At 44.5% G+C, this 14,477-nt stretch overlaps 1 protein-coding gene across 4 annotated transcripts in view; it reads left to right on the top strand.

The window, feature by feature from the left end:
- The window catches only part of ppp1r12a (protein phosphatase 1, regulatory subunit 12A), a gene marked incomplete at its 5' end in the record, with an annotated part of 55,731 nt that overhangs the window by 787 nt on the left and 40,467 nt on the right, over nucleotides 1-14,477 (top strand). The gene's annotated exons all lie outside the window — the stretch shown is intronic.

Here is a 14,477-nt window from a genome sequence, read left to right on the forward strand (position 1 = left end):
AGCAGCAGGCTAACAGCTAACAACGTTAGCCTGCTGCTATGGATGGATGGATGGAAGTGTCGGTTGGTAAAAACGAGGTTTCTAAAAGATTGACACATACTTACTCATCCTCTAAGGGAAATTGCGGTGTTAGAGCAGCTCACATCCAAATAAGAGGTGATCATAAAGTAATGAGAATACATTGCAATGTACAATAAACAAAAGTTACAATTGGCAATAAACCAAACTTATATATATCGAAAATAGGAAATTGTGCAAGTTGACATACATATGCAATATACATCTGTACGTACAAAACCACATGAAATGACAGCCGAGTCTGCGGGTTGTTGGCAAGGCAACGTAAGATTGTTGCGTGTGATGTGTAATATCTGTGCACTGCGGGGCGGGTTGCACAGCAGCTCGATTACACCAGCGTGGACGCTTCTGTAATCTTCTGTTCCTCATCTCTCACGCGTTGAGCATTAGATGCCATCGTTGCTGGAGAGGATGTTCTTTGCCTTTTAATGCAAGCCAACTGGGTTCCCTGGCTGAACTGCTGTTTTCCTCATGGTAGTGTTTCTTTCAAACCTGTGCTGTCAGAACACGGGCCACGCAGCAGAGGACTGCGGTCGCTGTTTGTTTTTTGTGGGCGCACTTTGAAATTGTGAATTTGGGCGTCAATGTCTTGTTGCTTTTCCTCAGATGGCATCGTTTATTTTCAGGTGACTGTCACGGGAATGTTGTGAAATGATCCGACTAATATTTACTGCTTATGTTGTTGTTGTTGGAAGTAGTCACTCTAGAGTAGAAAAGTAAAATCGAGTACTTAATTTACGGTTGATTATGAAGTATTTATTCTTTACCGTTCCATTATTATTATTATTTTTTTTACAACTGCTCGAATGATTGTAGGATGAACAGAACAACTGCAACATAAAATGTTAATAAGCAACATCTCCACAGTGAATTCACCTCATTACTCAGTGTCCGTCTGTATCGTTTGAGGGAGCCCGAGCACCTTTCCCAAGACGCTTTGAGACACGTCTCGGCAACTTCTGCCACTGACTTTCCTTGAGAGACGTTGGGAAGGAACTTTGCAAGGGCTAGCTGTCTCGAGCCAAAATGTTGATATACTGCTCAAATGAAGCCGTGTGTGTGTTCAGAGTGCGCTGTAATTAATGTTGGGATTAGCGTGCCCCCTGTGAAGCCTCATTGGGTGGAAACGTTGCCTTTTTTTGGAGCGATGTCCAAGGATCAGCCGGAGAGAGGAAAGCATTTGCAGTGCTGCTCTTCAGGTGTGTGTGTGTGTGTGTGTGTGTGTGTGTGTGTGTGTGTGTGTGTGTGTGTGTGTGTGTGTGTGTGTGTGTGTGTGTGTGTGTGTGTGTGTGTGTGTGTGTGTGTGTGTGTGTGTGTGTGTGTGTGTGTGTGTGTGTTCTAGGCCAGCATGTGATCCTCGGCTTTTGGGGTCTTAGAAAGGAGTTGAAGGCAATATAGGGATTTGCCTTTAACGTGCTAATCCGAGGATTGCTGCGAGGTCAAGCTGATGTTGGTTTGCTTGGACCAAGTGAAGGGAGATGAACATCTACAGTTCCTCTCCGGAACCCAACAGCAAATGCCTTTTCTGAACAAACATTTGGTATTATTCTCATTTAGCTCTGTTTTTAGCTTTTAGCTTTGATAACTGATCAATGTGTCATGTTTAATGCCTTGAATGAAATGCGTCTGTTCTCTGATTTGGCTGGTGACCTCTGGCGTCAACTGTGCCCTGTTTTTATTTATTTTTATTTTTTATTTGTATGGGAGAGGTCACTCCTTTTCGGGTGCAGTGAAATCAGTTCCAACATTGGAGAGTGGTGCAGGGTTATAAATACCACCACCACAAGTTCCCCCTCGCTGGCTTTCAGGAGAAGATGCTAAGTTTGGCTATGAGTCAGCCTGTCCCTCTGCTTTGTAGTGCAGGACTGGCATAAGCCTACATTTAGACTAGAGGTTGAGTATGAGTCATAACTTCATATCTCTGGAGGACTCAATAGCATCTTCTATTCAGTGTCTTTAGCAAGAACACTTAAAGAAAGCTCTGAAGCCGTAGCTCCTGGAAGATATTCACAATGTAATAGTGTCTGCGACAAATGGATCTGCTCCCGATGTGTCACAAAATAATGTAAAAGTCAGGTGCAAGACGGAGAGGATGTTACAGTGAATAAGGGGCTCGGTAGACGAGCAATAATTCGGCATCCTGTCAGCTACATTAGTTCTTGGGAGTTGGAGTTTTCCAAGTCCTGTCGTTCTAGCTCGTACATTCCTCACATGACAGTCTGTGGAAACCATGGCAAAGGGAGAGCAGAGCTAGCATTCCTCAGCTGTCACCGAACCCCCTCCCATCCAGTCATTCTGTACTATGTGGCTGGCCTGACTGCCCGTCCCCACAGGATGCCAGGTCCTGGCCGACTGCTGCCCACTGAGCGAGGCTGCTGGCGAGGAGGGAGGCGTGGCTCGCTGCCGTGCACATCAAAGTCCTCCACGCTGACCCATGCCTGACCCCTACCTTTGCAGTTAATGGCCAACACTGACCCCAGGGGCTGAAGTGACTCCAGTGAGTTTGGGAAAATAAATGCCAGAGTTGAGTTTTACAGGGCCGTTGCCCTGTTGACATTAGACACCCCTTGTTATGGCTCAGAAATCTTTTGAATATTATCTTGTTCTGTCTCCACGACAACCATGCACAGCAGGTTGCTAGTCGCTTGTGTTGGCGGATTTGCATGTACAGAGGAGTTATGTAACAGTAAGAATAGGAAGAGAAAGTTCAGCTCTGCTCAGCAGATTCATTTAAGACACGGCTGCATGACGCCTGAAAGGGAATGGGTATGAAATGCATAATGATGGGTCTCTGTTTGCTCATCATGTACTTCGGTATCAGATAAACACGTTGCATATCAATTGTGGCACCAACCTTTTCCCAGCTTTGTCTCGGAAGGTGAGAAGGCTTCAGCTCCTCTCTTCCCCTGATGAAACATCCGTGTTGTTTGTCTATCGGGGGGGGGGAGAAGATCACAGCATTATTTTAGTGTGTGTGGGGGGGGATCTTATCTTGAGTCAGGTTAAACATCCCTTTCCTGCAGCTACCTGCTGTGCTAAAAGATGCAAGAAAGACAAATCAGCCATGCCGTCTCTTCTCTACATTTTTAGTATGATATTTTAGCGGCATAGAGGTCTATCGGACTGCTGAGGGCATTCTGATGGGGCCATTTGAGCACGCTCAGTGCATGGCAAGGAGACACCTGAGCTGCTTTGGATTCCAGTAGAATGCTTAAATGTTGTGGAAGCACTACAAGGTATCTTTGTCTGAGTCATGTTGACGGATGTGAGTCTGCCAGTACTTTGTGTCAACTCTGTTTAAAGATCACTCAATTCCTCTTATAGACCAGTGTTCCTCTCAGTACGATGCCCAGCGTGAGAATTTCAACTCTGCCCTTTATTGTAGCTGATGCTTGGTGATTTGGCTGTGAATGTGTTTTGACAGGAGGCATAGGTGAAGATGGCCTGTTGAACGTCATGGCATAAGTGAATTCAGGAGGCATAGGTGAAGATGGCCTGTTGAACGTCATGGCATAAGTGAATTATGCTGGGAAGAGAAAACTGTTTGCCCTGGCTTGACCCCATGCTCGATTCCCTTTGTCGACTTCACGCAGAGAACTCGGAACATGTGTCTGTGACACGACCAGCAGGGTAGTTGCTCTCGAGAGTGGCTGCTTAATGGTCTATATAAATGTCAATGCCATTAAAGATACTGGCTGACCAAAATGTAATTGTATTGTCTGGTGAAGTGCTAAAGCATTTCAAAACGCTCAATTGATCGGTCGCTGGCCAATCAATTTAATCTCATGCTTTCCTGAGGCACATCATGTTTGCCCATTTTGGGGAGGAAGTCAGTGCTTTCAAATGACGTTTTATTGTAAAACTCGTGCACTGGTCATGCAGTCTCTTTGTTATTATTGAAAATAAAGGTAGCAGCCTGCTGCTCATGCATATGTAACGTAACATTGAGGAATACATTATGGTGCCACTCAATAATTCATAGACTGGAATCTAGACAATCTAGATTTTTATTGTTCCATGTCAAGCCCAAACAGCCCAATCATCCTAAAAGGTTAATTGCTAATGCCACGTATGACATTTAACTGTATGACATTTAACTGTGGCTAATATCCAGACCTAATTGTTACTTGTCAGACAGTGATGGGTGTGACTCCCAGTCTTCATTTGATATCACCCCTGGTCTGCATTGTAATACGTTCAAGCTTGTAATGCAACATTTTAAATATAGTTGGATGTAGGGTTGGGCAATATAGCCAAAATCTTCTATCCCGATATAGGTAATTTCATATGGATAATGTCATATCACTATATGGTAAGACCTATTTTTGATGCTCCAAGTCCGGAAAAGTGCCTTCCCACAGGAGAGACAATAACAATACAATACAATATACACAGCCAAAACATTAAAACCTCTGACAGGTGAAGTGAATTACATCGCTCATCTGGTTCAAGTGGCACCTGTCAAGGGGTGGGATATTGAGGCAGCAAGTGAACAGTCAGTTCTTGAACTTGATGTGTTAGAAGCAGGAGAAATGGCCAAGTTTAAGGAACTGAGAGACTTTGACAAGGACAAAATTGTGATGGCTAGCTGACTGGGTCAGAGCATCGCCAAAACAACAGGTCTTGTCGGGTGTTCCCGTTATGCAGTGGTTAGTACCTACATGGGCGCCCATGAGCTCATTGATGTGCGTGGGGAGAGAAGGCTCACCCACCTATTGGTGAAAAAGTTAATGCTGCTATGATAGAAAGGTGTCTGCTGCTATGATAGAAAGGTGTCTACCGTCAAGCATCTCATCTCATCACCTTTCTCAGTCAGTCTCATTCCCGCAGTCTGTCAGTATTCACTACACTAGTGTTCGCTATGGCCACGCCCCCTTACCGTGAAATAACACGGGTCCACACTTATCGACCAATTCACTTAACGACCTGGTTGTAGGAACGGAACTCGGTCGTTAAGTGAGGAGTACCTGTATAGGTCTTTTAGGTCCCCAAAAAAATGTTTTTGTATTTTATTTTGCTGGAAATACCACTCAGATTATGCATTCTTACATGGCTCTAAACCAGGGGTGCCCACACTTTTTCGGCTTGCGAGCTACTTTTAAAATGACCAGGTCAAAATGATCTACCTGCAATGATCTACCACTGAAACCGTTTGTCAAAGTCTATTTGTTTATATACTGAGTATACTTAATGTTATACTTACTATATATACAATATATGTTGGCGTACCTTGCATCACTGGATAAACCCTGACGGCACAATACAATTAAATACATCTATGGTCACTACCTTACTCTGATGACTTGCACTGAATGCAGTCGGCCAGGCTTCAAGCAGACTTCCAAATGATCATCAGTCATGGTGGAACGCTTTTTGGACCTGATAATCTTCATGTGGAAAAGGCTGACTCGCATTAATAAGTAGAGCCGAATAATGCAGTCAAGGAGGTAACATGTTCCTCATGTTTGGGTACTTTTCCTCTGAGTAAGTTCCAAAACTGTCCATGAGCCCTGGACTTGAGCTGAATGTCAGCCTGTGGTGTCAGCATCTCATCCTCCACTGCAGACCAGTTCAGGTGAAACAGCGTTGCAATTTTTGATGCGAGTGAATCAACCTCAATATCTTCCCTAAATGGGGAGCACATAAATGCAGCGATTGGCTCCAGTAAAGCAAAGTCCTGAAACCGTTTGTCAAAGTCTGACAGACAGTTTTCAATCTGCCCTGTGGAGCGTGCACTTTCAAGTTGCGCGTGCCCGTGGGGGCGCTCCTCGCACCCCTCCCCGCCTTCCCTTGGGCCTCCAGCTCTGATGCCAGGTTTTGAAAGTTCCCCAAATCATGGTGCTGCAGCTTTGAGGACAGAAGTTTTATTTTTCGTTTGAAAGCATTAACTGAACTGATCATGTTGACCACGGTTTTGTCTTTTCCTTGTAGCTCTAAATTTAAGCTCATTCAACATGTTGGTCGGATCGGTTTAAATTTTATTTATTTTTTAATAAATAATAAAAAAAAAAAAAAAAAGTTTTTGTGTGTGTGTGTGTGAGAGATTCTCTTCCAGGGTCTGTTTGTTTACTCTGTAAACTTTCACTGGTTTCACCTTATCGGTCCACCAAAAGGTGTTTCTGAACATATTTGAGGCGAGAAATAAGCAATCCAGTGGCTGAATCTTCACTCATATTAGATCTACAAGGCCTCATTTAAAAGTTTTCTTTCTGACCTTAGTTCGTGGACACCGCACCTGGGATTTGTCTATGTAAACTTGGGAAAATAAAATAAATACATCTACAAAAACACTACTTTTATCGGTTTTAATATGCCGCTGCCTATGGTCTATCTACTTTTTATTTTTTATATATTTTTTTAGACCCACAGCAGTTATATTTTTTTTAATAATTACATTTCCATCATCTCCAGTTTCTTCTTTCTTCACCTCCCTTTCTTTTAAAATATTTGTGCTGGTCTCTGCAGCAAACAGTGCACTTTTGATCCTTAGTGCTTAGCTTTCTTCAACGCTAGCGCATTATATGGGGCTCCAGCCATGGGCGCTGTTACTCAGACGGAGGGCAGTTCTAATTCTACTGAAGCCCTAAACGATGTGAAAAGGGGTGCAAAGCTGAACGGCACCTTTTATGACATGTTTAATGAAATAGGCAGCTCACAAAAAACGGACTGAGTTGTCTTACTTCACAGATTGTGTGTTAGTAGGCCCATCAGAGACCCAAATGTATGTGCAAAAGCGCTGAAAAGGTGAGCTTTTCATCATAGGTCCCCTTTAAATTCTCATCGTACAAAATGTTTTCTTGGAACAGCACATTTATAAGATGAGTATGGAGCCATTTTACAACAGGACATTACTAGTCACATTGAAACAGGTCTTGCAGAAGTGATCGCTAACCTATGTTTAGTTCCAGTAGTAGACAAAATGGCATCACACAATAGATGAATGAAGGTATGCAAAGTATGTGTCTCATAGTATGGGACCAACCAGCTATGATAGATCAATATGGGCTGTGGGAGACTGGGGTCCAATTTCCTTCCCATTTTATTTTCGGGCCCATGATTTTATTTTTATGTAAAATTCATGTTTTGCTACCTGGATAGAAGGGAGGGTTGTGGGTCTAATCTTGAACTGGTCCAATGTGTTGTGCATTGAGCCGCTAGTTTGGAAGACTCCATTACCTAATTCAACACAACTGACGATGACTGGTTTATTTTAGGATCAGTGCCAGAAACCTGCCCATTTTACCTGTTTTACTTTGGCAGGTCTCGCCTTGTCAGGCAGGCCACGCTGAAGGTTTCATTCAGCCTTTTTAACAACCCCATAATCAGTCACAGGATGTCATTGTGGTGTTTTCCAACGTGCCAGGTCATCTGCTGATTGGGACACGTTGTTGCACATCTCGTGAATTTAGATGAACCGCTGAAAACAGACCGGCACAAAGCAAGCAAGCGTTGTTTCAGAGATGCACCATCCAAAGTGGCCCGCTTTTGTGAATTCATTGCACGATGCTCATTAAGTTCAAATTAAAGGATACCAATGGAAAAAGTTTGCTCATCATAACAAGTTTGGCAATGATAAAATAATAGCAAGGGTTTCATGTAACAGATCCTTTCACGGGAGGGTTTGTCATCGTAAGGACGCTCAAGTATTCGACAAAGCACCGCTGCAGGTTGGAACTGGTTCACATGGGGTCGTAAGGAGAATTCCTCAGTAGAGTCAGACCTATTGCCACGTATATGTGCATTGCCGACATGACAGCTGTGCCTCGAGATGGACTTGACCTTGCCCCATAGCATGTTGGTTTTGGAAAGTAGGCCATTATATATCATGCAGATGAGGTTGGAATACTGTGTATACTACCTTCTCATATCCCCCACACTCTTGGATGCTGTTTCATGAAATGAAGAAATGTCTTTGTTCATGTCAGGAAGGGCATTTCTCACACGTGTCGGTTTAAATCCTCATCTCTGCATCATCGACGAGCTCCTCACGTTGATGAAAAATGGCTTTAGTGAATACTTACCTGTTGACACATTGGTGTTGGGTAAATTGTGTGGGGAACCTGCCAAGAGCTTTGTCAAACTAATGCCTACTGCTTGCGTTTCCAGACCATCTGATGCTGGGCATAGTATTAAGCTGCTCTGAAATGTTTGTGCGATGACTTCAGCTGTTTTTTTTTTTTTCTTAACTTAAGTCGAGCGGTCTCTGTCCTCTACTTAAGCTCGGTGTTTGCGCCAAGGCAGCCCCACTGTTGTTAGCTTGGCGGCAGTCGTACGCCCCATGCTGAGTGCTGTTTATGAGTTGCTTTTGAACTGAAAACACCTGGACCAGTGACTGAATTCTTCATTGTCTTAAGGCAAGGGGAGTACAATTAAGGCAGGGATTGTGCGTCCATTAGTTGTCTCGGAGGACATGACATTCTTTCCACTTAATCTTAAAATGACCACATCATCAGCTGGCAGAATGCGGGTAAAAGGTGAAAACAGGTGATTGGCCAAATGCTGACCATTCATACTCAGGTGTTTGCTGGGGAAACTGGACGCTGAACATTATATCCTCTCATATTGTTTACAACTAGTCTAGTTCTATGTGTATGGTTTGTTTCACCTGTCATTTACCAAGGAGAAGCCCAGCTTTACTTGCTGAGCTGTTTGAAAATGTCTGCACTGTCCCTTCCCATCACAGCTGATTGAAGGTGGTGCATGAGAGGCCTCCAGATTTTAGGCTAATGAAAGTTCTCGTTCTTCAAGCGCAGCCTAATATTAGTATTGGTAATTTGTGTCGATGCAGAGAATAGTGATATTCTGACTGCCACATAATTCAGCATTCAGTAAATTGGACTGGCCTCTCCAAGGATGCCCTGGTCTCTAATAGTAAACCTTTTTTTTTTTTTTTTTTTGTATTGCGATTAAAACAATATAGCCCATTTTTCAGCCTTGTCAGGATGTGGGATAGCATCAGCGCAGCCCCTCCAAGGATTTCCTTACAATTTTACATTTTCATTGAACACTTTAAATTAAAATAACTACTGTCTGACATAGGCTTGGGCCGATATTCAATAATAACCCCACGGTGAGCCGTGTTCGCATCTGTCTCTGGGCTCAGACATTTTGCACATATCATATAATCACAACTATATATTTATGAATTCCCTTATTTATAGTTCCCCATTGAAATGTTACCCCTGTACATTTTGGAAGCTTTTATCTGTTTTATCCTGTTATTTTAATGCACACTGACTGGTGAATGGGACATCCTTTCCGCACGCACGTTACGTGAACACCCACGTGCAACTTTCAATCTGTTCTCCGTCATCCAGCATTAAAGGTTCAGTCTCTCCAAAGAAAACATATACAGAGGGTTTTTATAGTAGATATCTAGATTTATTCATCGTAATTGAATGAAACCAAAAAAACTAACTGTGCATAATGAACACTTTCACTGTCACTCCGTCGCAATGGCTGAAAATCGTGGTTCCATCTGAGTGGCCCCATGCGCCCCGCACACCCACCGGCACGAATATGTCGGCAATCGCCAATTGTTGGGCTGACGGTGGAGAGATACTTTTAAATGGAAAGATGCAGGATAGAATTAACCATTGTTAACAATGTGGGGACAAACATGACTGTTGATATGCTTATTGTCTGTGTGGTGAGTATACTGTATACTGCACATGTGGGTGTAAGAGCGAGACACAGGCTAAATGTGATCAGGCATAGTGTGACCAGAAGAGTTAGTCATCACAGCTCTTGTCTGTCTCGACTTGTGTTTCTTCCCCTCTGAAGAGGTATCAGATAAAACGGATAAAAAAAAATGGTTTGGTTACTGTAATAAAGCATTTAAACGTTCTTTTGTCACATTTTCGCTCTTACGCTCACGTATAACTACAAAGTATCTTACTGAAAAAATAAGGTGACTAAACATGGCGACCGTATTTTCAGTTTCAGCAACCAAAAGCTGATGCCTGGTTACCAGCCTGGCAACCACTTTTAAAAGCTAGTGTTGAGCACTGCACAGCAAGCCAATGAAAATTGCCAAACACGTTCATTGGGACGGTATAGCCTAGATGTGATTTTCATATTTTTTAGAGCATGAATGTCGGGTCAGTGGATCTTAAGCGAGTTGAGATGTTAATAGCATGTTTAAACAAATAATTAATGAGTCTTAAAAAAAAACAGGCCAGCTTGCATAGGCTACAGGCCTTTGTAGTGATGAATGCCGATGTGTAAACATAATTCAAGTCTTATTGAAACTTATGAGGTGAAGGTGGTGGTGGGAGACCTAAGCTTGAATTAAGGGGCAAATCCAATCAATTACTCCTCTGCTGTGATGTTTGTGGGCTGGGGACATGGCGAGGAAGGGCTGCTGCTCCTTTGCTAGTGTTGGCGCTGGTAGGAGTGGCCTCGACCAGCGGACCAGGAAGTGGCTGTTTATTCTTCTCATTTCCTCTCTGAGGCTCCACGAGTGTACCCTGTTTCATACAGCCCCTTAACATTCATCACCGTAGCTGTCCCGCACAGACACGCAATACACAGGTAGACTCGTCTTCTGCTCCAGAAAAATGGATTCCTAGTTTGCGCTGTTGATCTTAATAATATTGACACTGAATTTTGACACTTTACAAATCTCACAATGTCTTTTCTTTCTCTTCTAATTAGGCGCAGGCATTTGTGCAATGCACTTATGTATGGGCTATTAGATATTTTGTTGTGAAACATGCGCAACTTTAATAAGAATATTTTATTGCAGAGCCTGATACTAGTGGGTGCCAAACTGAAAAAATGGTTGCATCATTTTATAATTGAGTGAGAGCAAAAGATATATGGATAGCTCGATTTCTAAACAAATAACCAGTTATAACGTACTCGTTGACGAGTCAACCAAACCACACAAGTTGTTTAACAGTGGCCCAATTCTGATTTCCAGGGCAAACTGGGCAACCGTTATTATCAAGCCCTGTATCAATAGCTCCCAGCCCCACTTTATTTAGTGAGCAATATAGGGAAGTCATCACCATTTTAAACTGATAATGGCTGTGGATTGGTAGCACGGCTGCAGGGCAGACGCTGCCATCCTCCCTGTCGAACCTCTCAGGTTCACAGCTCGTTGATGTAGTAATGACGTACTGACACATTAGCTTCCACAGAACACTTGTATTGTAAGGAAATATTAACAATTTGAGTCTGCAGCTAGCCGATAATCTCTCCTCCGGGTCCCTCAAACCGAAACTGTGAGGTTATTGTTTTGGCTGCAGGGCTTAGGCTGAAGTGAACGTTACAGCTACGATCTGTATCCCCCATCCCCTGTGCTACCGCTCTTTTTCCATGGGAATCCCAGGGCCATATATGGTCGGCCTCGTGTGTGTGTGTGTGTGTGTGTGTGTGTGTGTGTGTGTGTGTGTGTGTGTGTGTGTGTGTGTGTGTGTGTGTGTGTGTGTGTGTGTGTGTGTGTGTGTGTGTGTGTGTGTGTGTGTGTGTGTGTGTGTGTGTGTGTGTGTGTCCCTCCCAGCTGGCTGCCCTGGATCACTCGAACCCTCCCCCCTACCCTCTGGCCTCCCCAACCCTGCCACAGCACAGGAGCTGTGGGCTCTTTGTCTCAGTGTGTGTGCGCACGCGCACATACTTTTATGCTTTTTGTCTCTCTCACATACATTCTTTATTTCTGTCTCATTAGTTTAACTCTTAACACCTCTTCTCCTCTGTTCCCAAAGCACCTTTCAAAATTCACTCCAGCCTTTCACTAGCTCTCATACACAGGCATAACCACTCGCTCATACGCCGCGTGTGCTCATATGCAGAGTGCGAAGAAGGAATTCCTTTTGTGGAAGTGGTCGCGCGCCTCTTTGCCAGTGACGTCGCCTGGGGAGGCGTGGCCCGGGTGTCCATGCCTGAAGTCCTGGAGGCTCCGGGAATTACTTATCTGGGATATTTATCCACTGGTATGTTAGTCCAGGGCCCTGTTGCGGCTGCTGCTGCTGCTGCTGCCTGCCTGGGTAGTTGCAGAGAGCTGTCCAACCAGTGGGGGAGGGAAAGAAAGGGGAGAAAAGTGAGAGAAATGGGAAGAGAAGCAGGTCAGCTCTGTGATCCAGAAGAAGCTGCTTCTTCCGCCACACTGCTGCTTTATAAGGAAGTGAATTGGTCTCCGGCTCTCCGCTAGCGAGGGAAAAACTTAAGTGTGGGATGCGGAGCTCTGCTGTGGGTGCCCGTTCCTTTGTTATTCCACGGGCTGCTCCCCCACTGGAAGCTGACAGGGTCCATTATTTACCATGCACAGTATGTGTCGTTTTTTTAAAGCTGTTTTCTGTGATAAATTGGGTTTTAGTTTTCCTGAGGGCTGCCCATAATTTTCCGCAGCTCAGGTGTCTGAATACAGAAATTGGACCAACCACTATCATTTTTCCCCTATAAGACCCACTTGAAACGGGCCAGGCCGTATCATAGCGAACTCTTAACGCCATTTACGGGTGTTTATTTTGTAGTGTGAACTCCCTGTAGTGAGAAGTTTTAATCCCAGCCAATGTCCTAATCCCTCTAGCAGCAGCAGTAGTAGACTGTAACCCTCTGCGGGTTTTGGGCTTTCCACAGCTGATCTGGTACCAGAACCGCTCTACACACACAGAAGTAGTCTGGTTTGGCCAGAGAGCTGAAGGCTCAGCCCCTCAAAACGTTTTCACGTATCTGCTTTTGCCGGAGTATCATCTCATCGGCATCGGCTTCTGCTTTAACGTGCTGCGGTTTTGTTGGAACCGCAGGACAGTGTCTCAAACTGCTGCGCCACCAAGGCACGGCCATAGGTGATGTTTAGTGGCGACAGGGGGCTGGGAGCTTCCTTTATCTCAGCAGTAAAAAGACTACGGGATGACAGAGGAACTGCTTTATTCTGGGCTGTCTAAAAGTCCACTGGTCGGGGGGGTGGGGGGGGTATACCAGAGGAAGGGAGGCCGGGGAGGGATCCTCCAGTGTCTGTCTGTGATGTGGAGTGCTGCTAAATTAAGTTCGGAGCACTCTGCTCGATGACCTCCACTGCCCGACACCCATCCCCTCTTTCAATATTACACACACTCCCAGTAGCTGGAGCCTTTTACTGGAGCAGGAAAACTGACTCTTAAAGTGCTGTTGGGGGCAAGTGGCTGGTGGAGAAACTGTAGTTCCCTGAACTTTTTCGAAAGGGGAAGCACAATAACCCATCTTTGTCCTTTAGGCTAATTGTTGTTCCGTTTTTGTGCTGCCACAATGTAAAATGACGCTCTAGTCCCATGCGAGTGTCTGGAAAATTGGCTTGAAATCGCATTCTGTGCTTTCTCCCCGAAGCCAGTGGGGTCGATTGCGCTGCTTATTGTCAGTACAGGGTTAAAATGATCAACATCAATAACAGAATTTTCTATGTCGTTATTTTCTATGCTATGATCTGTTTATTTTGTATTTACAGTTCAGGAGTGGTTATGCAGCCTCAATGTTCCTCTCTATTTTATCGCAACAACCACGGTCTAGTTCCTGCAGTAAGTCAAGTGTTGAGTGTTGTGTAAGCCTTTCACAATCCAGTCTGCTGTTAGAATAAGGAAGTGACTGTTACTTATCACTAAACAGACGTGGTGCAGTTTAAGCAAAATGTTATTTTTTTTTTTTTGATGGAAGCAGTTGATATGGTTTTGTGCCCTGTTGAAGCTTTTGAAAGGTAAATAAGAAGCAGCAGCAGCATCCCAACGAGAGGTCTGACTTCAGGGAGGCATGTCACTCCCTGGGCATCAGCGAGAGTCCTACTAATGGGACGAAAAGGGTTTCAATTTGCCCCCACGAGGTTTAAAAAAATCAGGATCCTCGAGATGCTGCTCCCCAGATCAGCTTTGTGATCTCGTCTCCCCGTGCCCCCTATCGTGGGCTGCCTTCGGGGTCTGGGCGAGCAGCCCCGGTGTGCTTTAAAATGAGTCTTTTCTCTATTTATTTATGTTTCTCACAAAGGCCTGACAGGGCCTGAACCCATGTCCTCCTCTGGGCTTGGTTGCCGTAGTAACGGACCAGCCTTATTTCTTAAGTGCGCGTCAGGGCTCCTTATTTATTTACTCGGGCCCACTGCAAGGAGGACTTTGCCCATCTTCTCCTTGGTGCTAGCAGGGAGCGGGGCTCAGATTCCTCTGTATTATTTTAGGATTTAGACCGATGCATATGATGGTCACTGTATTGTTTCTGCCTTAATCTTTTCCATATTTATCCCTGCGAGCCTGGGAAGGTTTATTGAGTTAATCTATAGATAGCTGCAGTAATCAGCCCCATGTGGGCACTCTAAATTGAAGAGAATGTCTGAGGTGGGAGACGTGCGGTGGTCCGGCCTCGTCTACCTTGCTTGGAAGTTTCTGTATGCTGTATAGGCAGTCGCTTTATCTCATGAGTCGCAGCCGAACAGG

Source organism: Zeus faber (genome assembly GCF_960531495.2).
Source record: "Zeus faber genome assembly, chromosome: 21".
NCBI lineage: Eukaryota > Metazoa > Chordata > Actinopteri > Zeiformes > Zeidae > Zeus > Zeus faber.